This window comes from Manis javanica, chromosome 8 (genome assembly GCF_040802235.1).
Source record: "Manis javanica isolate MJ-LG chromosome 8, MJ_LKY, whole genome shotgun sequence".
In the NCBI taxonomy this organism is placed as follows: domain Eukaryota; kingdom Metazoa; phylum Chordata; class Mammalia; order Pholidota; family Manidae; genus Manis; species Manis javanica.
The window spans coordinates 104,883,776-104,910,659 of record NC_133163.1 but is presented as its reverse complement, the minus strand read 5'-3'; the positions used below and the strand labels follow the sequence as shown (position 1 = coordinate 104,910,659).

The 26,884-nt window shown below is 35.5% G+C and overlaps 1 protein-coding gene across 1 annotated transcript in view; it reads left to right on the top strand.

Moving 5' to 3' along the window:
• Window positions 1–26,884, top strand: part of CCPG1 (cell cycle progression 1) — a 105,553-nt gene that overhangs the window by 40,136 nt on the left and 38,533 nt on the right. The window lies entirely within an intron of this gene.

Sequence of the window (26,884 nt, the reverse complement as noted above, 5' to 3'; positions counted from 1 at the left end):
CTCATTTCGAAATTCTTTATACAGCCAGTTTGAGGGACTTAGATAAAATATATCGGCTTCATCAAGATACTGTCTTTTTCCAGTCAGGTCTGGGGGGCACTGGAGAAATCTCATTGGAAGTGGGTAGTGAACATGGCTGTAAAAAGAAAGTTACCATTATAGTTACAAGAAGTTAAAAAAAAACTGAAAGTTTTCAAATTATTCTTAAGCTATATCATGTTCATGTAACAAAATGACAGATCAGGTTCTAATTAAGGTGAGGAAGCAAAGCCTTCAGTGCAGTTTTCACAAAGATGGAGAATGTGATTGTCACACCATGTATTTGCACAGCAGCGTGACCTACAAGTCTAAACTAAAGCATGAAACTCCATTTCAAGGTAGGATAGTAGGCCAGCAGCTTGGGGGACTGTAATGATCCTTTTCCAGGAAGGTAAGGGGCCTTTGGGACCAGGTAGGTTACTTGTTCATAAGAGTAATTCCCCGTAGGCTTATTTGCAAGGTAGAAAACTGGTCATGAAGCAGAAAAGATTCTTCCTCTCTTCCCTTTGTGCTCTAAAAGGGATGAATTGCATCCTTAAATGATAAGTTTTTCCTGTTTTTTTTTTGTTTTTGTTGTTACATATTTATATAAGACTTGGTAAGAGAGAGCAACATATACCTACTGGTGATATCCAAATAAGTAACGGTTTTATTGTAGCATAGACTACAGTGTATGTAAAAAAGATGGTTGACAAATTGTGACAACTTAAGCCAGTTACTTGGGCCATGCCATGCAAAAAGCCATGTTTGTAATTGCCTCAGGAAAAATAAATGTGTGGTTCCTGTGAAATGAATACAGTTAAGTTTATCTAAGACCTAATACTTTGATGTGTAATTTTGGAGATGAAGGTCTTGCTTCAACAGGAAAGCAGAAGCAGTTGAGAAAAAGCTTCCAACTTTATATTCCAAAGTAGGCACCACACTTTGTTTCGTTCCATTTGTGCATTTTGAAAAAACGTCAGATGGAAATTTGGTGAACTATACAAAGCCTAAGACATCCACTATACCAATTATATATGGAAGGCATCTTTGGTACCTCTAGAATTCCTGTTCTTTGCAGTGTTATCACTAATGTGAGCATTCAGGGAAAGTAAATGTTCCTCTCTCAGCTCTAGTCTTTTTTTATATAGTCAGAGAACCTCAGGTTGAATTTGGGGTCTTATATCTAACCTGAGGCTTTTGCTAAGCAATTCTAATTTCCCAAATGGTGTACTACCGATTGGCATTAATGATTCAGTGAAGTAGAGTATTTCAAAGTGTTACCTTAAAATGATACCAACTTTGATAAGTTGACTGAACATGCACATTAACTTCAGATTATTTAAGGCCAGATTAAATTAAATAGGTACAGAGTTTTCACAAGGAAAGCTCTTTGCTTTGCCCTTGTATTGTTCAGTGGGCAACTGATAACTAATACAACCTTCTAAAATACAGGCATAGGGTCAACTGGATGTCTTTTTAAATACCCTGCATAGTAAAGGCAGTTCTAGCATTACATTCCCCAGAAACTCTTTAATTCAAGCATCAGAATATCATCTGAATGAATTCCCTAATTTTTACAGGCAAGACAACTGATACTCAGACTGGTTTAAGACCGACAGTCCGGTAGTAAATCTGGACTAGAATCCAGAGTTCTGAGGTTAATTCAAAATTGTATAAACAGAAAATGTATCATAAAAATTTTAGTAGATTAATAATAACTGAATTTCTTTTAAGAATACCAACAAACTATAGAACATTTTATACTCCATTTAAATCAGATCATTTAAGTATGAAATAATAGTATTATGTATATTTAGTATAAAATATATAGAAATATTAAAGAATATGGTATTCTTAAAACATTTAAATGTAAATTGTTTAAATCTTTAAAAATTACCTAAAAATGGTATATAATTTTCATTGACAGTTCAAATGGTTTTTAAAATTCATCAGTGAATATATATGAATAGGAGTTTTAAATTCCTCACAATCATCTGATTAATGATCAATTAATGTAAGTTCAGGAAATTGGAAGGAATTTTTAGTTTCATTTTCTTAATAACAGTATATGGTAGAACAACTTTTATTACCTATAATGAGGAGTAGAATGGCAAGGCATCATTACAAATACTGAAGCTGAAGATTTATTGGGATTTTTGTAACAGAGTTCTTGAATATAAGCCATGACATCAAGAGTGCCTCGTTGATGAACTAAACCAGTGTAGAGGGCGAGGAGCATATTTGAAAAAAACAGGAAACTTAGAGCTGGTTTCTTCCAAGTTTTCATGTGGTGTAGTGAGTACCCTATATGAAAATAGACACATTGAGTCATAATACTGGCAATCTTGTTTTCTTAATGGATAAGCCAATGTTCACTGCAAATACATTTGTCATCTTTCAGGGAAGTAGCACAAGCTGTAATGTTGACAAGAAGCAAGAAGTAGGTCATCTTTATAACTTCTCTGACCATTCACTACCATTGTCATCCACATCTTTGACCTTTTTCTAGAAAAAAGGAATTGAGGTATAGTGGAAAGATTATGGCTAGGGAGTCCAACAGACCCACATTTAAGTTCTAACTCTGACACAATTTGCTTTACTTTGCTGAGCATTAGTTTCCCCATCTGCAAATGGGATACCAGAACCTTTTTCAAGTACTAGAAAAAAAATGTTCAGTGCCTACTATCCTGGCACACGGTAGTTGCCAAATAAATAGGAATTTTATTCCATTTGTCTGATCTCCCAGGCACTAGCAATGGATTGTGTACATACAAGTTTCAGTAATTCTGGAGGAAGTATAGCAGTATCCTTTTAGAAAAATGCACTACTGGGCTCCTAGGAGATTTTCAGTGGTTAATATGTGAGTGGTGGCCCAGATCTCTTCCTACAAGAAAAGGCGCTATTGTCTTCTTTCTTTCACTATAGTGTTGGGCAATTTGGAGATGGTAAACTTTCTCTTTTTTAATTTGTAAAATTCTTGCATGTGGCAAAACGCCAAGTAGAACAAACAGAAGTGTAAATGAAATGGGTAAGTTCCTGCCCCTTCCTATAGTCCTGCTCCCCTGGAATACTTACTGATAATGAACACATTAGGATGTTTGAAAATACCATAAAAGAACAGGCTTTTTTACCGGAAAAGGAGCTAATTAGTAAATTCCTTGATATTTTGTTCATATTCCACATAAACTGTCTCCACAGAGCCAAATATCTTTTGGAATTTGGGTATCCAGGATCCACTGTGTGGCCTGCCTGAAATTCTAGCTTTAATTCCCACTAGGGCTAAGGCTCTCTCTTCATGACCATTACCTGTCAGCTGTCAACTGACTGCTGCCAGCTATCTTAGCTGAGTCACTAAAAAGCACTGAAATCTTAAGGATGCTCAATTTTGTTCCTCTGAATATTTTAGATAGTATTTCCTACAGTTCATTCCATTTAGTAGTTGGAATATCACAGATCTGTCTCACTTAGTACTACTTAAAATAGCTCAGAACAACCAAAGAACATTCTGAAAAGTGTTATGATAATAAATGTAGGTAGATCAAGAAAACAGCCTACATTTAAAACTTAAGTCTAAATGTATGTTTGAAGTGGTAAAATGAGGAACCTATTAGAGTTCACTTTCTTATACCTGAAACAACAAAAGTTCTGTCATCTATAGTAATCCAGTCACAGACATAACAGACCAGCAAATACAACCTAAAAGTGAAGTGTTTCCTTGTGTAGGAGGTAAAAATGAAATCTACCTAGTGGACTCAAGATTACAAAAATCTACATTAAAGCCTTTCTGGCAAGGCCCTGGAAGATAACTTCTCTCAGGAGTATTCAGTAAATATAAGCATTTGTAAAGTGGTTCACTCACTAACAATTAGGTCATTCACAAGATGTTCATTGAAAGTTGGCATTAGGGATACATTGGTTTGGGTGACAGAAAATTGGGATACATGGTGGTGAATGTTGTAAAAATAGCATTCTGGGTAAGAATGCTAGAAGAAAATGCTTGTATTTCCAGTTTCCTCAGCACTGGAGAGTAAAGTTAGGTAATGCTTATATTACTTTGTGTCGATTTTCACTTTTTGAAGCTAGCTCATTTTAGGATGGGTCCTTTCAGTGAGAACTATCTCCATATTTGGAACAATAAATATAAAGAAAATGCTGGGGAGAGAAGGAACATTTGAAAAATCTCAAGTTGAAGATAAGGTTTTCAAATCATCTGACATTTAAGTTTCCAAAGAGATTTCAGAAGTGAGTTGTCAAAGGGAGACTTGGAAGTACATCACAGCTACAGTGCTAGCCTGAGGCCTAGAATCCATGGTTTTCATACAGTATGGTTTCTTAAGTGTTTAAAGGGAGTAATTAAGATCCTAGTAGTTACCATCCAGTAAGTCTACTTAATTGTACATACAGATAACTTGGAGATGTAGTTCTCACTGAAAGAACCCACCCTACAATGAGCTAGCTTCAGAAAGGGATGGTCACCACCATGTAATGTTGAGTATTACCTGATTTGAAATACAAGACACCCCACTCCCCCCACTTCCCAGTTACTGTAGATTTTGGGAACACAAGCTTTCTGTCCTATAAACCACTTACAGATAACTTTCAGCCTCATGGAGTTTCCACAAGAACAAGGACTTAGTATGAATCCTGGTGACTACCTGTCAGAATATGCACTCCCTCACCAAGGGAAAAACCCAAGAAAGAAGAATCTACCAAAGAGGACTTCACTTACAGCAGTCCTAAAAGCTCCAATAGATGCCTGAATCTGCAGGTAGTACTGAACCCTATATGTACTGTTTTCCTGTCCATACACACCTATGATGAAGTTTGATTTATAAATTAGGCACAGTAAGATACCAACAGCAGGACAATTACAACATGTACTGTAATAGAAGTTATTGTGAATGGTCTCAAAGTATCTTATTTTACTGTACTGACTCTTGTGATGATGTGAAATGATAAGTTGCCTACATGATGAAGTGAGGTGAATGACAGGCACTACAACAATGTTAGGCTACTACCAGTGGTTAGGAGGAGGACCATGGGTTCTGGACTAGAGTTGACGGGGCTAGGGGGATAACTGAAACCATACAGAATGGGGGGACTGCTGTAGTAGTACTTGCTTACTCAAGGCTAAATAATATCCAGAACATTTAATTTGCTCCTGTTATCTGAGCCTACAAAAAGATACTTAAAAGAGTATAGAGAAGATTTCTGGAAGAATTTATAAGAAAATGATAATTCTCTCTGAGAAACTGGGCTAGTTAATTAGAGGATAACACTGGGTATTTTTCTTTTTTTGGTACCAAGAGTATTTTTACAATAAATGCACTGAGTTCTTATAGAATCATCAGACAACTGTTAAAAAGTGTCTTGCATTTACTATGTCCCAGCTGACTACTCTCCAGGATAAAAATCTAAAAACCTGAGTATTTAAGAAGGTCCTCATGAGTTAGCTCCTTTTCTCAGCTATATCTCCCAATCAGTGTATATTACTTATCTTGATATACACAATCTCTTAAAATTTTGGATATTTAGTGTTGCAGTCTGTGTTATTTAGCAGTGACTGGTGAGTTCCTTCTTACCAATGTATAAGGTTCATGGTAATGAGAGGAAGTCCAGGGACTGTACGTTAGTGATCCCATCAAACACTGAAGGGTGGCAAAGATGTCTCCAGGTTTTGGCAAGAACTATTTTTTAAAAATCTAAAAACCCAAGAAAGAAAAATTACCAAGTTCTACTAACTACTGCTATTTCTGAGTTATTAAATACTTTCATTTTTAAGTACTTCTTGAGAAGGCTACGGTCAACTTAAATTCAGTTTTACATAAGAAAAATAAAGGGTGGTTCAGTTCTGGAATGGGATATACAGGAGAATGGACCTGGGGAGAAGAGACTTTGAACTCGTAGAAACTATAAGGAGAGTAATGCACATGCACAGAGGGTGGTATCAGGAAGAATTTCATGTTGCTACTTTGCTAACTAAAAAGCTGTATTTTCATCTTCCATAGTGAGAAGTCAATAGATAATGCCAAAAACAAAGATCTTTAAAGGCATTATTAGCATTTTATTTGGAGAGGGAGATAAGTATCAAAAGAACCATCTGAGAGTGTAAGGATCCTCTGAGGAGGTACATGGGAGGGAGGGCAGAGGAATGGTTGTTTAAAACAATCTCCTTACGGAATGACTTTTGAAACAATGTTCATGTGCACATTTAATAAAAAGATTAGCATATGGAAAAACTGCATTGGACACTGTGGTTAAAAAAAAAAAAGGTTAGGCAGATACCCAACCCAGAATGAGTAGCAGGTCCTGGAAACAATCAGCACAAGTGACAGGTTCAGCTAAGGTGTCAACATTCAGTAATTACTTAGCATTACTTCAGCAATGGTACCTTTCTTTTATAGATAAGGAAACTGAGGCACAAGGTCATACAGTTTACTAAGGATCAGAGCCAGTTACAGAAGTATGTTCTCTAGAGTTAGGTCCTATTTCGGATAGGACAGGGAAATTCAGATTAGACAAGACTACTTAGTGTAGATTGAAAAAATGGCTGTAATGATTCCTCTGTGTTCAATCCCTCCATGAGCCTTAAGTTTATTTCTCATCTCTTCACTCTGGCCTGGCTTTGTGACTTGGTTTGACCAAAAGAATGTGGTGGAAGTGACAGTGTGCCAGTTCCATGCTTGGGCCTTAAAGGGCCTTGTGCATTTCTGCCCCCTCCCTTGGAACCATGGCTACACCAAGTGACCAACAACCCAGTTAGCTTGCTGGAGAATGAGAGCACTAGAAGACTTGAGATAGTTTGGTCTACAGTCAGCTAGCTGAACCCAAACATAAGAGAGGTCATAAGAAGTCAATGGAGTAGCTGGCCCCAACTGCAGCTCATCCCATTTGCATAAGTGAGCTCAGTGGGGACAAGAACTGCCCAGCTAAATTACTGGCTTGTAAATAACAATAAACGGAGTTTTAAGCCACAAAATTTTAAGGTGACTTGCTATACAGCAAATGTCAATAATACATCTGTCATGTATAAACAGGTGCTATTGCTGAAGTAATGCTAAGTAATTACTGAATGTTGACACTTTAGTTGAACCTGTTACTTGTGCTGATTATAACCAGACAAAAATCAGGTTAAAATAGGCCGCACAAGAATATAGTAAAGCAAACCTGAGATAGTTAAAGAAGATTCAAACTGGCCATTTAAAAACACCAAGAACTCCAAAGAGAACTGTTGTCTGACATAGTTCCTAAACATCTGAAGACTGTCTACTAGAGTTCACTAATTGATCCTATTGGAATATGTTGGCCTTAAAGAATTCTCATTCAGTGGAAGTAGAAGTTAGGAATCAGAATCTTTTGGCCCACCCAAGATCCTTAGGTATATGTGTTCAGAGGTAAAAACCACATCCTGAGAGTATCGGGTTTTGCTAGGTCTCAGTCCTTTAGAGATCCTTCTTGAGTGGACACAGGAGAGAGGAAAAGCTGATTGTTGTTCATTTGAAGGGGATGTCTTCAACCCTCACTGGCAGTTTATCTCATTCTTTGGGACTGGTAACACAGGGTTATCAGAATCCTGCCACTTAAAGATTTAATATTTTGGACTGGGAGTGAGGATTCCCACACTTAGTCTTTCTCTAAAATACTTTATAAAGACAGGGCATGGGGGTAAATGCTGGAAAAGCCCACATTATAAAAATGGAACCAAATCAAGTTCCTAAATTGACCAAATGAAACAACATACATATGTATTTGTCCTCTGGTGGTCTGGTAATGTTCACAGAAACTAAACTTTAAGTATAACTAATCCCCAACTCAAGTGGTTATAAAACCTTTTTTTTTTTTTTAATTTCAATAGTGATTCATGAACAGATTGGCTCTGGTAAATGGGCCCACTATTAAAGACTTGTCACATAGCTATTAAATGCCTGTATATTTATTTATATACCTGCATTTGTATATGTAATGATTATAAAGATACAAATTAACTTTGGTTTCAGTACTTCAGATATATCAAGTATATAAATGTGTATGTTGTATCTAAACTCAACAGAGGACATAGATATCTGAAATTTGTAGGAGGTGATGCATACTTGATCCATCAAAGCTGCTTAAGTCAGTGGGTTGGAGGGTTTTTTTTAAAGTAAAAATTTATTTCCTTAGTTTTTCCCAGCCTCCAGCCCCAGTTACTCATTTCTTCCCTCTGCAGCCCAGTGATTTTTTTTTAGTGATTAATATTTGAAGGAAGCCAACAGTCACTTACTCTGAATTAAATTTATTAATAACTTTATTTTTCCAAACCAGCCAGTGTAAAAATTAGTATTTTCCAGAACTGAGTTTATGAAAGATATTTTAGAAGTTACATGTAAAAAAATTATTGCAAAGACCTAGTAGAAAATGGAGAAAATGCCCCAATCAGAGGTGTGAGTAACTAAAAACTGCATATGCACTACAGTGAATCTTAAAGGGGTAGAGGTACGTAAAACATTAAAAACTAGTTTCAACAGCTAAAATAATGTTTTTCATTTGTGGAATAAACTTTGTAGTTTAACCATAAACCTACATTAGCTATTCCAAAATAGACATATTCTGTTCCATTTTAGTGACAGATTTCCAATAGCCAGAAACATAATCACAAAAAGGTACTTGAGATATTTTATCCTTCTGTTCTTGATTCATGTTTTAAGACATGGGAAAAAGGATATTTAGGGTGCAAAAAGTAATTCTGTGGTAATTAATTTGTAATCAAGAAACAGTTCTCATTTAGCCTAGTTGAAATTAAATAATATTTTAGAATCGAAGGAGCATGTATTGTCTTCATTATTTCTGTAAAATTTTTTTCTGTATTAAACAAAACTACTTACCACAAAACACCATACAAAATGGTAAAACTGGATAGATAAACCTGAATTCTTTGTGGCTCAACATGCTATAACAGAAAAAAATATATTAAAAGAAAATATTTTCTCATATTACATGATAGTTTAAGAAATTAATGTATTTAAATTTATATAATTTATATCAAATTACCATGATCTGTTTTTCTAAGTACTGAGACTGAATATTATGCTCAGGAATCAGCCTCATTATTTTTTTAGTTATAAGGTGATGGCGATGTGTTAAAAGTAATCCTAACATTTGATGTCAGTGTGAAATTCTAAAGTACAATTAATTACATGCTAAAAAAGAGATTTCTATTAGAAATCCAAGTTAAGTCAAATTATTCAACTTTGGAATAGAGATGTGTTCATATTCATTTAAAAATATTTTTGTTTCTTTAATACTTAAAATGTAGGTAGTTTCTATCTTTTAAAAGCAAATGAAATTTGTTCAACTTTTAAAAATTAAATGTAATCCGTGTTAAGCTAACTATATGTATCAGAATTATACATTTTATCTGAACACTAGTATCATTACTACCTTTTCTGTCTTCTACATAATCCCTACTACAAACCTTAAGAGTTAATACATCTTCAAGAATCTAGTTAACTGAATTTCTTGGTAATATTTAAAAAGGTTAATTATTTGAACATATAAAATCTTACCTATAAACTAGCAATGTCCACAGTACAGTTACCAAAAGTATCCAGTATTTCTTTGGGGCGAGAAAGCAGCCATGAATAAAGAAGGGTAAGTGAGTCCCCAAGACAACTGGAAATCCTTGACTGAAGTACCAATGCCATGGATGAGAACCATAAAATGTTCCCAAATTCTGCAGCACGTTAAATTTCAGAAAGTTATATTGAACCAGAGTCCACTGGCATAGTTGAAGGAAAGAGAAATAGAAATGTGTTAGTGCTAAGTATGAATATTTGGCAGAATCTTGACGTTAAATCAGGATTGGAGCCCAAAAACCAGCTAATAGTTTATATGAATAATTTTGATTAATGACTATGAAATAATATTTTTTAATATTCTAAGTATTAATGTATTCTTTGTTATTGTAAAACTCCAGATTTCTGGTATTCAAGAAAGTAAGAATAAATGTTCATATTTTGACAATGTAAGTTTCATATAATTAGAGATAAAGTTCTCAATACTTATTTTTGAGTGTGTTACCCATATTAACAGTTTTACTCTAGTATCTTAAAATATAACACATTTATTAAGATAAATCTTCAAAATGTTAAAATTTGAATTATGGCACACAGCAGATAAAAACACCAATAATAGCAGCTAACAGTAGTTAGTTGTGCCAAGCACTATTGTAAGTATTTTATGTATTACCTCAATCTTTCAGCCTTATGAGAGAGGTATTTTTAGATGAAGAAACTGGCAAGGAAGGACATTACTTGCCTAAGGTCACATACCTAATAATGAGGGCACCAGGCCTCAAACTGTGTCAGTCTGACTTCAGAGCCCATAAAGTGACTTAAAATCCGGGAACTTAAAAATAACCAAAGGCCATCACCAATAGTATGAGATTAAAGTGAAACCAAATGCTTAAAAGAATAGAGTATTCTGGTGAATTTGAATTCTGAATGATAAATTTGAGGTTAAATAAAATCATTAAAAAATTTAACCTTTATTACAAACCTGACAAAGATGCCTTAAAACAGACTCTGTTGGACACACAATTTTATTACATAGGAAGCACAACATATTGAATGAAAAGCATATGCCGGTAGTTTTTTTAAATGTACCCCATAACATTTAAAAGAAATTACTTGCATATATTCCTAAATATTCAGGGATTTAAAAGTCAGGGTTTTAGTGTAATAAATGGTTAAATTAAAAATAGCTGTTAGATAAACACATTTTTACTTACTTGACCAAAAAAAATACGATCAACTATCAGAGAGAAACTCAAAGTGACAAATCTGAAAAACAAAATAGAAGGGTGATTAGCATTCTGAACTTACTGCAAATCAAGTATTGGCATATGGCTTTGCAAGTGCCTTGTATCAAAAGCCACTTGAAAAATGCTATAAAATTTTACCAGTTGAGTGGATTTACACATTTGAAAAATATTTTATTTTATTGATAGAAGCTGTATTGAGCAAACTTTTTTCAAAGTAATAAACACTGTATTATCTATTGCTGCATAAGAACTTACCCCAAAACTTGGCAGGTTAAAACTGTAAACATTTATTATCCCTCAATTTCTCTGGGTCAAGAAGCCAGGTGCAGCATAGCTCAGTGTTCTGGGACAAGGTCTCATGAATTGTCAAGATGCTGGCTGAGGCTATAGTTTCATCTTAAGGTTTGAGTGGTGGGGGCTGCTGAGGGAGACTTGCTTCCAAGCTCACTCACATGATTACTGGTAGCACTCAGCCTCCCACATGTGACCCTCTCTGTAAGACTCCCTCATGACAGGGTAACTGGTATCCTCCAGGGTAGCCAGCCAAGGGAGAGTGAGACAGGCACCCAAGATGGAAGCCAGTGTGTTTACCCAATTGTGGAAGTGACATCCCTTTACCATACTTCTGTTTGTTAGAATTGAGTCAAAATGTCCAGCCCCCTAGTCAAGGGAAGAGGATTACACAAAGGCATAAATATCAATAGGATGGGATCAGTGGGGCCTCCTCGGAGGCTGCCTACCACAACGGAAGTACACTATAAGGTCTCAACAAATCATCACTTTATAAGCACAATTTTAACTGTCCTGTTATAAATCAGGACACAGAGCATTAGCAGCACCTCAAAAGGCCCCCTTATCCCTCCACCCAGTCAATCCACTCCCTTCTCGAAAGTAACCACTCTCCTGACTAATGATAGCATAGATGTTTTACCGTTTTTTGAATTTCACAAAAATGGAATCATACGTACTTGTGTCAGTTTCCTTCAATCATGTGAAATTTAACCATGTTTTTTGCCTGTTGCAGTAGTTCGTTCATTTACACTACCATATAGTCACTAAATATACCACAATATATTTATTCAGTTGATAGACAGTATGCTTCCCTTTTTTTTTTTAGCTATTGTGAACAGTGCTACGAACATTCTTTTACATGTCTTTCATCTCCTATATATATAATACGTTTCTGATTATATACCTAGGACTGAAATTAATGGGCCCTTGGGTATAAATGTGATCAGCTTCAGTAAATACTTAGTTTTCCAAAAATGGTTTTATCAATTTATATTCCCACAAGATTATATAAGGGTTCTATATCCTTAGATGCATAGTAGCATGTCATGGTAGTTTTAATTTGATGACTAATGAGGTGAGTACCTATAAATTGACCTGGTCATTTTGAGTATTTTTTGAAATACCTGTTCAGATCTATTCATCAATTTTCTACTACAATATCTTTTTCTTAAAGATTTTTACAAGTACTGTATATAATTGATATGAGTCTTGGTGTTTTTGTATTGCAGATATCTTCTGGTCTGTGGCTTTTTCACTCTCTTAATGGTGAATCTGATAAGTCTTGAATTTTAATGTATTTATATTTTCTTTATAGGTAATACTATGTTCTATTTAGGAAATCTTTGCCTGCCACAAGGTCATGAAGCTATTCTATCATATCTTGAGGAAATACTACTCTTTTACCATTATTACATTAAAATCTATAATTCCGTTGGATTTCTCTTTTTGCTTATGGTGGTATGTAGGGGTCAGTATATATATATATATATATATATATATATATATATATTGTTTTTTAGGAGAGCAAAGTACAGGCTTTTATTTAGAAATAAAGTGAGAGAATAGAGCTCCTGGCTTAACCCAGGAGGAAACAAGAGAGCCCCTGTAGGGGTCAATATTAACCTTTTTCCTGTATCTGTATTTATTCCTAAGTCTGTATTTATTGAAGAGACCATCCTTTCTCTATTGTACTACAGTATCACCATTATCATAAATGAAGTGACTCTTTATGTCTGGCTGTGTTACTCGACTCTATGGTGTTCCACCAGGCTGTTTGTTTTATTTTGCCCTAATTTTAAGTTGTTTTAATTATAGTAACTTTATAATAAGTTTTAATATCTAGTAATGTCAGTCTTCCAACATTGCTTTTTTCCCAAGATTCTTTTAGTTAATACTGACCTTTTGTATTCTGCTTAAAAATTTAAAATCAGCTTGTCAATTCATGAGGACACACACATACCCCATATAGGGATTTTAATTGGAATTGCATTGAATATATATATTGGGAAAAACCAATACCTTTAAAATATTGAGTCCTTGTCCACGAACATGGAATATTCTTCCATTTATTTAGGTTTTTATTAGTTTTACCCAATAATGTTTTGTAGCTTTCTGTGTAGTGGTTTCATATATCTTTCATTATTTCTATTTTTATTTTTTTGAGAGGGCATCTCTCATATTTATTGATCAAATGGTTGTTAACAATAAAATTCTGTATAGGGGACTCAATGCACAATCATTAATCAACCCCAAGCCTAATTCTCAACAGTCTCCAATCTTCTGAAGCATAACGAACAAGTTCTTACATGGTGAAAACGTTCTTACACAGTGAGTAAGTTCTTACATGGTGAACAGTGCAAGGGCAATCCTATCACAAACTTTCGGTTTTGATCACACATCATGAACTATAAACAATCAAGTCAGATATGATTATTCGTTTGATTTTTATACTTGATTTATATGTGAATCCCACATTTCTCCCTTATTATTATTATTAGTTTTTTAAATAAAATGCTGAAGTGATAGGTAGATGCAAGATAAAGGTAGAAAACATAATTTAGTGCTGTAAGAGGGCAAATGTAAATAATCAGGTCTGTGCTTATAGGCTAAGTATTAATCCAAGCTAGAGAAGGGCAACAAAACATCCACGGATGCAGAAGATTTCTCTCAAAACGGGGGATGAGGTTCTAAGCCTCCCCTCTGTTGATCCCCAATTTCTCACCTGATGGTCCCCCCCTGCAACTGTGCCTGTCTTAGGTTGTTCCTCCCTTGAGGAATCTTACCCGTCTCTGGCTATCCAGTCATCTTCCGGGGCCATACAGGGAAATGTAAAGTTGGTAAGTGAGAGAGAAGCAATATTGTTTGAAAAGGTTAGCTTTTTACTTCTTTGCAGATTTATGCCCTGTGGCTTCTATGCCCACCATTTGTCCTGAGGTATTTTTACCACTTGGAAGAATTATAATACTCAATAATTTTCGATATGAGGCACGAATTCTGCTAAAGGGTTGTAATTAGGAAGGAAGAAGAAAAGGTATAGAAGTAGCAGACGGAAGAAAACATGGGAAGATTATTTCTTTGATATATCTTCTTGTAGAGTAACATAAGCATGTATAGGTTTTAACAAACTACTAATTAAATTGCGTACACACATTAACAGAATAGGAATACAGCTACATAACAAAAGCAGACCTACAATTACCAGCCATATCCAGTGAAACCAAGAAAACCAGTTAGGTACCCTAGGCATTTGTGAAAACTTATCAATGATATGATAGATATTGTCTAACTGAATTTGATATCTTTCATTATTTTATTCATAGGTATCTGATGTTTTATTCCACTGTAAAAATACTTGTTTTCCGTTTTAATTTTTTATTTTGACTGAGAAGTTGCAAAAATAGTATGAAGAATTCTCATATGTCTTTTACCTAGATTCCCTAAATGTTAGCATTTTATCATATTTGCTCTCTCCTTTTCTCTCTCTCTTTACGCATTTTTTTTCCCCTGAACTGTTTGAGAGTAAGTTGCAGACATCATTCACCTTTATTCTTAACTACTCAGTGGGCATTTCCTAAAAATTCTCTTACAGAAACCATAAATTATCAGAATCAGGAAACTAACATTAAATCTTCATGTCTATCCACCTTACACCTTGTTTAGATTCTGCCCATTGTCCCAATAATGTACTATAGACAGGAAAAAAACCCAAACAAACCCTGGTCATTTGTTGGGTTCACTTGTCATGTCTCTTTAGTCTCCTTTAATCTACAATACTTCCATAAACTTTCCTTGTCATTTATGACCATGGCATCTTTGAACACAGGTCAGTTATTTTCCATAATGTACCTCAATTTGGGTTTGTCCAGTGTTTTTTATCATTAGATTCAGATTATGCATTTTAGCAGTAATACCACAGAAGTGAAAGCATTTTTCATTTTTTTTTTAGGGAGTCTCATCATACTGATTTGTCCTATTACTGGCAGTATTACCTGATCACTTGGTTAAGGAGGTGTCTGTCACATTTCTCCACTGTAAATTATAAATTTATCCTTGCAATTAATAAACATTTATAAACTCTGAGACTATGTAAATATCCTGTTGTTCCTCAAACTCTTACTCACTACTTTTAGTACCCAAATGCAATCAATACTTCTCTATTGACCTTATATCCAGTGAGCATGCTGAATTTATTCCCTAATCCTAGTTTATCTCTAGATTCTTTTTTTCTACCTATACAATCATGTCTTGTAGTTTTATTTCTTTTTTTCCAACCATTTACTTGTTTTTCTTGCCTAATTGCACTAGAAGGGACATATACTGTTAAACATGAGTGGAAATAATGAGCATCCATGTATTGTTCCCAGTCTCAGGGAAAGGATTTAAGTACTTCAACACTTAGAATAATTTTGCTATAAACATTTTATAGAAATTTTTCATATTAATGAAGTTCTTCCTATTGCAAGATTTCTAAGGGTTAATTTCTTTCCCCCTGGGTCATGAATGGGCTTTTCATTTTATTATATGCTTTTTCTATGTCTATTGAGATAGTCAAATGATTTTTCCCTTTATTCTGATAATGTCATGAATCATACTGATGGTTTTTCAAGTAGTAAACATATATCATATTCCTAGAAGAAAACCAATCTTGGCTGTGATATATTCTTTTAATATATCACTAGATTCAATTTGCTAGGATTTTTGTGTCATAGTCACAAGAGATTCTGGTTGAAAGTGAGAGAATGACTTTACTTGTAATGTCCTTGTTAGATTTTGGTATTAAAGTTATACTGTCTTCATAAAAGGAGTTGGGAAGTGTTACTCTTTTTCTATTCTATGGAAAGACTCGTGTGAAGTGATACTTATTCCTTAAATGTATGGTAGAATTCACCAGTTAAGCCATCTGATCTGAATATGGTATTTCTTTGTTTAAAGGCCTCAATGACAAAATCACTTTAATATACATAGTACTATTCAGATTTTCTATTTCTTTTGTCAGTTTTGGTAAGTTGTATTTTTCTAGGAATTTGTCCCTTTCGTCTAAGTTGTCAAATTTACTATCTAGAAATTGTTTATAATATCCTCCTCTTAGCTCTTTAATGCATGTAACATCTATAATGATGTCCTATACTTGATTTTTGTCTTGCTAGTAATTGGTTAGAGGATGTGGCAAATGAACTGTGTTTGATTTTATAAAATGACTTGTAAAACTCTTAAAGTTGTGTAAAAGGTACAGAAATAGGACCACATGTATTAGAAATTTTCCTAAGAGTAATGCTAGCTTTTTCTTTAGAGATAGTATTCCTGTCTGGATATGCAACTGGTTATTTTAAAAGCATGTTCAATACATAAAAGGCTGTTACATGGTTCAAATCTTGGGGCAACTCTATGCATCCAGCACTTGGGAGTATAAAACAACTTAGGACTGGGAATCATATTAGTGATACACTGCACAATTTCAAAGTATTTTCACATGCATTATCTCACTTGTTCTTTCCTATATTTCCCTTCAAAATAAATAAGACAAGCATTTTGATCTATATGAATAGGCTTCTTCAGGCATTTTCATCATGAAGCTAGCTGATTCCCTATGCCTGGCAAATTCATGTTCACTCTTGATATTACCTGAAACATTACCTACTTCATAAACCTCCTATTAAATATTCCTCCTGCAAGCACAGCTAGGTTGTTATCTGTCCTCCTATAGCATTTCATTGTATATCTATCTGTTGCTGAACAAGAATACCATTATAATCTCTTTTCCCTCACACACTTTATGACTTTGGGAGCAGATACTGAATCTTATTTCTTAGTCATCAAATGCTTTACAAAGTAGGTTAAATGCTTGTTGAATGAATAAACTATATCATACTGCTGATGAGAGTAAAAGGCTTTTCATCTCTCTCAGTGTAAAAACCTACATGATCTGAGCCCCTGCTATCTCTGTGACCTCATTATCACATTCTCCAAAAGCTCATTCTCCTTAAGCCACACCAGCGTCCCTGCTGTTCCTTGGAAATGCCAAACACACCCCTGCATCAAGGTCTTTGCACTTGCTGGTCCTTTTGCCTGGAATATCTTCTCCTCAATTACTTTAGGTTTTAAGTTCAGGGTCACCTTAATTGTGGTGGTCTTCCCCAGTTACTCTACAAAAACTAAATCCTTCCCCCCTGCACTGGCATTCTATCCTTACCTCTCATTATTTCCCTGTGGTACTTATTATCACTTGACAAATATATATTACTCATATGTTTTTAGATGTCTGTCCCCATACCCCCACTAGAATGTAAACTTCATGAAGGCAGGGACTGTGTTTTCTTAAATCACTATACTTCAGCATTTGGAAAAGCTGACACATACCATGGCAAATAAATATATGGTGATGAATGGAATACATTCAAAACAATGTTAATAAATCTGGAAATGATAACAGTGGCAACACAGCCACCCAGATGACTTAGTACTTTTTAACTGACCAAAAATACTTGTTTATAGTGAATACTAATATTAAAAAGATTGCTGTTCTAAGAGTCAGAATGCATTCATCCCTTCAAAAAGTAACTATTTTGGATAATCTAGTAAATACTTGAGATAAGTCTGATTGTAGGGGCTCCAAATATAGTTAGAAGACCTGGGTTTTGATCCCAGTTCTACCACAGCAACCAACCCAGGCCCTTTTGCTACCTCAGTTTTTATTTCACCAAGCCCCATTTCTTCAAAATAAAAACACCAATATTGCCTACATTGAAGAATTGTGAAAATCATGAGGTAACGTGAATACACATTGTAACTTACAAAGCATTGTAAAAATCTAAAATAACCAAGTATCTTTAAAATGCATTTGAGAAATACTTAGGAAATTAAGTGGAGTAAAGTTCCAAGTTAGAAAAGTTGCAAAGTACTCATTTAAGCATATTAAAATACTTAATCAGAATCATAAATATAAAAATATACAATATAAGTTTGGAAATATTTTGTTTCTTTGGTCTGACAATTTTCATTGATATTGATATAATTGACTAAAGGATGTAAAATCTTGTTCATAATCTATAATTTATAGGTTATTAAAATAGATGGATTGTAGCCATACTTACCCTACAGGTAAAAACTGATGTAGAATAAGATCAAGCTTTCTCTGTTCTTGCCAAAAATGTCTGAAGAGCAAAGGTATCCATGGAATGACAGCTGTGGGACGAATTATGAAGGCAAGTGCCACCAGGAATGAGTACTTGACACTATAAGCAAGGGAAATGTGCTGTCAGCACAACTAGGAAATGAGTTTATGAGTCATCTACAATTAATGCTGTGATATAATCTTTTTTTAAATGAGAGCTATTTCCTTTTGATGTAAGTGAATTTAAGGAAATTACTTATACGTTCTGGCTCTGATTTTTCTTATCCCATAAGAAAAGATAATATCAAAGGTTTTTTCCAGCTCTAACATGCTAATTCTAATATTTTCAAATAAATTTTCTGTCTTAATGTTAGCCTTGTTTGTGGAAAAGTATACTAACTTTCAGCCATACACTCTATCAATTGCTTTCCTAATGGAAAAATGATCAAGTCTCTCTTAAGGAGATAAAGTCATACAGAACCATTTTCTAAGGAAAAAGTGTGCATTTCAAAAACATTAGGAAAGGGTGATTCAAGATGGCAGCATGAGAGGTGAGACAGAGAACTCCTCCCAAAACCACATAGAGTACGAAAATATAGTAAATACAACTAGCCCTAAGGTAGCAACAGGAAAGATGTCTGCACCAGACTGCATTACAGACCTCACGAAACAGGGTAAGGTAAGAAAGCCTTGATAGCAGGACCCAAGCCCTTCTGCCACCCCAGCTCACGGGCGGGAGGAAGAGAAACAGAGCAGAGAGGGGGTGGAAGCCTAGAACTGCTGAACACCTAGCCCTGAAGGTCTGCTTTGCGAGCAGAAACCTACATTGTGTGGTGCTCTGGAGGTTCGGGAGCTGGGACAGACAGGCGGAGTGCTTGAGACCTGAGATTATGGCTCTTTGTGGAGGACAGGAATCCACATCCAGCCACTCTGGAACAGAGGAAAGACAGGTGATCTGAGAGGCTTATTGGCAGCAAGAGGGTTGCTGAAGGGGTGGGGTTTCCAAGAAGCTTGCGTGGGAGAAGGGAGAGCTGGACAAGGTTGTCTGGATGTGCTCTGCCCAGCAGGTTGAGACTTTGAGGAGCTTCAGGAGCTCCATCCCCCCTGGCTGGCTAGTCAGTTCCGAGGACCCACACTGTGACACACAGCCTGCTGCACCTTCCTCCTGGCCTGCTGGCACCTGCTCGCAAACCAGCAGTCACTGCACTGGCCTCCGCCCAGCCAGAGGGAGGCTCCACCTATAACAGCAGGAGACACCAAGCACAGAGGCTTACACCTGTGTGCTCAGCACACTGGCTCTAACACTAGAGACAGGCACTGCAGCCAGAAAGCAGGAAAGAGCTCTTTTCTCCCCACAAGCACCAGCACCGTTCCCCTACGACCCACAACTTCACTCTAGGGGTTGAGAAGCTCCAGAGAATGGAGCTTCTGAGCACTAGAGGGCACCACACAGAAATATAAAACGTCAAAAGAACATGGTTCAGACCAAAATGTGACAAACCCCGAAAAATGGCCAAATGAAACTGAACTCACCAATCTGCCTGAAAGAGAGTTCAAAATAAAAATCATAAACATGCGTATGGAGATACGAAAAAAAATTCAAGAACTCAGGAATGAACTTAAGATTGAGATTCAATCATTAAGAAATTCCATATCTGAAATGAAACATAAAATGGAGGGATTTAAAAGCAGGTTAGTTGTAGTAGAGGAGATGGTAAATGGAATAGAAATTAGAGAAGAGGAATACAAAGAAGCTGAGGCACAGAGAGAAAAAAGAATCTCTTACAATGAAAGAATATTGAGAGAACTGTGTGATGAATCCAAACGGAACAATATTCATATTATAGGGGTACCAGAAGAAGAAGGAGAGAGAGAGAAAGGAATAGAAAGTGTCATTGAGGAGGTAATTCCTGAAAACTTCCCCAATCTGGGGAAGGAGATAGTCTCTCAAGCCATGGAGGTGCCCAGACTCCCAACACAAGGGACCCAAGGAAGACAACATCAAGACATATAATAATTAAAATGGCAAAGATCAAGGATAAACACAGGATACTTTTAAAAGCAGCTAGAGAGAGAAAAAAAGATCACATACAAAGAAAAACCCATCAGGCTATCAGATTTCTCAGTCCTAGAAACCTAACAGGCCAGAAGGTAGTGGCATGATATATTTAATGCAATGAAGCAGAAGGTCCATGAACCAAGAATATTCTACCCAGCAAGGTTATCATTTAAATTTGAAGGATAAGCAAACAATTTTCAGATAAGGAAAAGCTGAATTTACCTCCCATAAACCACCTCTGCAGTGCATTTTGGAGGGACTCCTACAGATAGAAGTATTCCTAATGCTAAACAGATGTCAACCAAGGGATAGACAAAGAGGACAGAATATGATTCATAACATACAAAGAATGGAGGAGGAAGAAAAAGGAGGGGAAAAAAAGAAGAACCTTTAGGTTGTGTTTGTAATAGTATATGAAGTGGGTTAAATTAGACTGTTAGATAGTAGTGGAATTACTCTTGAACCTTTGATAACTATGAATCTAAAGCCTGCAATGGCAATAAGTACATACCTATCGATAATCATCCTAAATATAAATGGTCTGAATGCACAAATTAAAAGACATACAGTCACTGAATGGACTAAAAAAAAAGATTCGTCTATATGCTGCCTACAAGAGACTCACTTCAAACCCAAAGATATACACAGACTGAAAGTAAAGGGATGCAAGAAGATATTTCATGCAACTAACAAGGAGAAAAAAGCAGGAGTTGCAGTACTTGTATCAGACAAAATGGACTTCAAAACAAAGAAAGTAACAAGACACAAAAAAGGACATTACATAATGATAAAGGAATCAGTCCAAAAGAGGATATAACTATTATAAATATCTATGCACCTAACACAGGAGCACCTACATATGTGAAACAACTACTAACAGAATTAAAGGGGGAAATAGAATGCAATGCATTCATTTTAGGAGACTTCAACACACCACTTACTCCAAAGGACACATCAACCAGACAGAAAATAAATAAAGAGACAGAGGGACTGAACAATGTATTAGAACAGATGGACCTAACAGACATCTACAGAACACTCCATCCAAGAGCAACAGGATACACATTCTTCTCAAGTGCACATGAAACATTTTCAAGAATAAATCATGTAATAGGCCACAGAAAGAACCTCAATAAATTCAAAAAGACTGAAATTGTACCAACCAGCTTCTTAGATCACAAAGGTATGAAACTAGAAATAGATTGCACAAAGAAAATAAAAAAGGCACAAATGGAGACTTAAGAACATGCTCCTAAACAAACAATGGATCAATGACCAAATAAAAACAGAGATTGATCAACATATGGAGACAAATGACAACAGTAATTCACCACCACAAAATCTGTAGGACACAGTGAAGGGCGTGCTAAGAGGGAAATATATTGCAATACAGGCCTAGCTCAGGAAAGAAGAACAATCCCAAATGAACAGTCTAAACTCACAATGAATGAAACTAGAAAAGGAAGAAAAAATGAGGCCCAAAGTCGGTAGAAGGTGGGACATAATAAAGATTAAAACAGAAATAAATAAAACAATAGAATCAATGAAAGCAGGAGATGGTTCTTCGAGAAATAAACAAAATAAACTCATCGCCAGACTTATCAAGAAAAAAAGAGAGTCTACACACATACACACAATAAGAAATGAGAAAGGAAAAAACTACTATGGACAACAGAAATACAAAGAATTATGAGAGAATACTATGAAAAATTATATGGTAAAAAACTGCATAACCTAGAAGAAATGAACAGCTTTCTGGAAAAATACAACCTTCCAAGGTGGACCCAGGAAGAAATATAAAATCTGAATGGACCAATTACCAGCAAAGAAATGGAATTGGTAATCAAAAAACTACCTAAGAACAAAATACCTGGACCAGATAGTTTCACTGCTGAATTTTATCAAACATTTAGTGAAGACCTAATATCCATCCTCCTTAAAGTTTTCCAAAAAGTAGAAGAGGAGGGAATACTCCCAAACTCATTGTACAAGGTCAACATTACTCTAATACCAAAACCAGGCAAAGACACCACAACAAAAATTAAAGACCAATATCCCTGATGAACATAGATGCAAAAATACTCAACAAAATATTGGCAAACCTAATTCAAAATTACATCAAAAAGATCATCCATCATGATCACGTGGATTCATCCCAGGAATGCAAGGATGGTACAACATTCGAAAAACCATCAACATCATCCACTACATAAACAAAAAGACAAAAAACACGTGATTATCTCCATAGATAATGAAAAAGCATTCAACAAAATTCAATATTCATTCATGAAAAGAACTCTCCACAAAATAGGTATAGAGGGCAAGTACCTCAACATATAAACGCCATACATGACAAACCCACAGCCAACATCATACTGAACAGCGAGAAGCTGAAACCTTTTTCATTAAGATCAGGAACAAGACAAGGATGCCCATTCTCACCACTTTTATTAAACATAGTTCTGGAGGTCCTAGCCACAGCAATCAGACAACACAAAGAAATAAAAGGTATCCAGATTGGCAAGGAAGAAGTCAAACTGTCATTGTTTGCAGATGACATGATATTGTACATAAAAAATGCTAAAGAATCCACTCCAAAACTACTAGATCTAATATCTGAATTCAGCAAAGTTGCGGGATACAAAATTAATACACAGAAATCTGGCATTCCTATACACTAATGATGAACTAGCAGAAAGAGAAATCAGGAAAACAATTCCATTCACAATTGCAACAAAAAGAATAAAATACCTAGGAAAACACCTAACCAAGGATGTGAAAGATCTATACCCTGAAAACTACAAGACACTCATGAGAAAAATTAAAGAAGAAACCAATAAATGGAAACATCCCATGCTCATGGATAGGAAGAATACTGTCAAAATGGCCACCCTGCCGAAAGCAATCTACAGATTCAATGCAATCCCTAGCAAAATACCTACAGCATTCTTCAGTGAACTAGAGCAAATAGTTCTAAAATTCATATGGAACCAGAAAAGAACCCAAATAGCCAAAGCAATCCTGAGAAGGAAGAATAAAGCAGGGGAAATTATGCTCCCTGATTTCAGGCTCTATTACAAAGCCACAATAATTAAGACAATTTGGTACTGGTGCAGGAAAAGACCCATAGACCAATGGAACAGACTAGAAAGCCCAGATATAAACCCAAGCATATATGGTCAATTAATACATGATAAAGGAGCCATGGATATACAATGGGGAAATGACAGTCTCTTCAACAATGGCTATTGGCAGAACTGGACAGCTACATGTAAGATTATGAAACTGGATTATTGTCTAACTGCATACACAAAAGTAATCTCAAAATTGATCAAAGAGTTGAATGTAAGTCATGAAACCATAAAACTCTTAGAAACAATATAGGCAAAAATCTCTTGGACATAAACATGAGCAACTTCTTCATGAACATATCTCCCCAGGCAAGGGAAACAAAAGCAAAAATGAACAAGTGGGACTATATCAAACTAAAATGCTTCTGTACAGCAAAGGACACCATCAGTTGAACAAAATGACATCCTACAGTATGGGAGAATATATTCATAAGTGATATCTGATAAGGGGTTGACATCCAAATTATATAAAGACCTCATGCACCTTAACAAACAAAAAGCAAATAAGCCACTTAAAAAATGGGCAGAGGAGCTGAACAGACACTTCTCCGAAGAAGAAATTCAGATGGCCAACAGGCACATGAAAGATGCTCCACATCGCTAATCATCAGAGAAATGCAAATTAGAACCATGATGAGATATTGCTTCACACCAGTTAAGATGGCCACCATCCAAAAGACAAACAACAGCAAATGTTGGCAAAGATGTGGAGAAATGAGAACCCTCCTACACTGCTGGTGGGAATGTAAATTAGTTCAACCATTGTGGAAAGCAGTATGGAGATTCCTCAAAAAACTAAAAATAGAAATACCATTTGACCCAGGAATTCCACTCCTAGGAATTTACCCTATGCAGCAGCCCAGTTTCAAAAATTCATATGCACTCCTATGTTTTTTGCAGCACTATTTACAATAGCCAAGAAATGGAAGCAACCTAAATGTCCATCAGTAGATGAATGGATAAAGAAGATGTGGTACATATATACAATGGAATATTATTCAGCCATAAGAAGAAAAGAAATCCTACCATTGGCGGCAACATGGGTGGAGCTAGAGGGTATTATGCTCAGTGAAATAAGCCAGGCGGAGAAAGACAAGTATCAAATGATTTCACTCATCTGTGGAGTATAAGAACAAAGGAAAAACTGAAGGAACAAAACAGCAGCAGACTCACAGAACCCAAGAATGGACTAACAGATACCAAAGGGAAAGAGACTGGGGAGGATGGGTGGGAAGGGAGGGATAAGGGGGAAAACAGGCCATTAAGATTAGCACACATAATGTAATGGAGTGGGGACATGGGGAAGGCAGTATATACAGAGAAGACAAGTAATGATTCTACAGCATCTTACTATGCTGATGGACAGTGACTGTAATGGGGTATGTGGTGGGACTTGATAGTAGGGGGAGTCTAGTAAACATAATGTTCAAGTACTTGTACATTAATGATATCAAAATTAAAAGTTTAGGATTTTTTTGGCAATGATGGGCTTCTGAGTACGTATGATTTTGCTCTGAAAGTAAGCTGCTAATTTTATCAACAGAGTTATGTACAACTGGCAAAAAACCAACTTATAAAAGCTTCTATGATGATGGTTAGAAATGTGGATTTTTACTATGAGGAGTACACTCAGCAAATGGTTGAATGAGATTATTTGATAATCATGAGGATTATAGATTATTATATGGAAAGAGCCCTGCTAAAAATTCAAAGCAAGCAAATTATGGTATCATTATATGCCTACTAATAAGTAACTATAAAGAAATTTCTAATGTTGGTTAGAATGTTAAGAGAAAGGATTTCAAATCTAAATGCTTATAGTGATGTAAGCTATGTGTGGTGCTCTGATGTTGTCATGAAGTAATCTTGCCCCAAAATGTTGAGAAGCCTTCCATTTTTCTGAGAAACCAGAAATCCAGATTTTATGTAGAATCTCCTTATTTCAGAACTGTGCCAAGTAGTTAACTTAAAAAAACAAAACACTGTGCAGATGAAATAAAACATTTGTGGCTTTGTCTGACTTGAATATAGCCTAATTGCAATTTCTGCTATACTGAAACTACCTAGAGGATACCCAAATACATATTTCTAGTCCTAACCTCATTCTAAATTTTCTGACTTAGATTTCTTGCTCTGTGAATTCTACATAGCTCTCTTACTGGCACTCAAGATCAAAGTGTCTGTAAGAAGCCCCACATGTTGTTCCCTTTGCTTCTCCAGTTTATATAAGCCCAAACCAGGTCCATACATATATAATTGTAAATTAAATGTAATCAACATAGTTATTATTTCAGGTGCACAACATAGTGATTTGACATATATACACATTACTGAATGCTCACCATAAGTGTAGTTACCATCTGACACTGTCAAAATACAAAGTTATTACAATACTACCTAATATTATGCTATATTTTCTATCCTTGCGATGTATTTTATAACGGGAAGTTGATACCTCTTAATCCCCCTCATTTATCCATCCCTCACTCCCTCCCCTCTGGCACCACCAGTTTCTTCTTTGTACTTATGAATCTGTTTCTGGATTGTTTTCGTTGGTTTTTTAGATTCCACATATAAGTGAAATGATAGTGTTTGTCTTCCTTTATTTGACTTACTTAACTTAGCATAATACCATCAAGGTCTATCTATGTTGTTCCAAATGGCAAGATTTCATTTTTTTTCTCTCCCTCTCTCTCTATCACACACACACACACACACACACACACACACACACACACACACTTTCTTTACTCATCTATCAATGGACACTTAAGTTACTTTCATATCTTAGCTTTTGAAAATAATGCTGAAAAGAACATAGGGGTATGCGTATCTTTTCAAATCATGTTTTCTCTATCTTCAGGTAAAAACCCAGAAGTGGAATTGCTGGGTCACATTATAGTTCTGTTTTTATTTGAGGAACCTCCTTACTGTATTCTGTTGTAGCTATTCCAATTTATATTCCTATGAACAGTGCATGAGTTACTTAATCTCCACATCCTTTCCAATATTTGTTATTGCCTTTTTGATACTAGCCATTCTGACTGGTGTGAGATGCTTTTGATTTGAATTTCCCTGATGAATAGGGATGTTGAAACATCTTTTCATGTGTCTGTTGGACATCTGTTTTTAGAAAAACGTCTACTCAGGTCCTCTACCCATTTTTTTATTGGATTGTTTGTTGTTTTGGTGTTGAGTTGCATGAGTTCTTTTATGTATTTTGCATATTAAACTCTTATTGGATATATCATTTGCAAATACGTTTTCCCATTCAGTAGGTTGCCTTCTCACGTTCTGATGGGTTTATTTCACTGTGGAAAGCTTTTTAATTTGATTTAGTCCCAGTTTATTTTTGCTTTTGTTGCCTTTATCTAAAGAGACAGATTCAAAAAAATATTGCTAAAAACTAATGTCCAGGATTTTGCTACTGTTTTCTGTTTGGAGTTTTATGGTTTGGGTCTTTTATTTAGGTC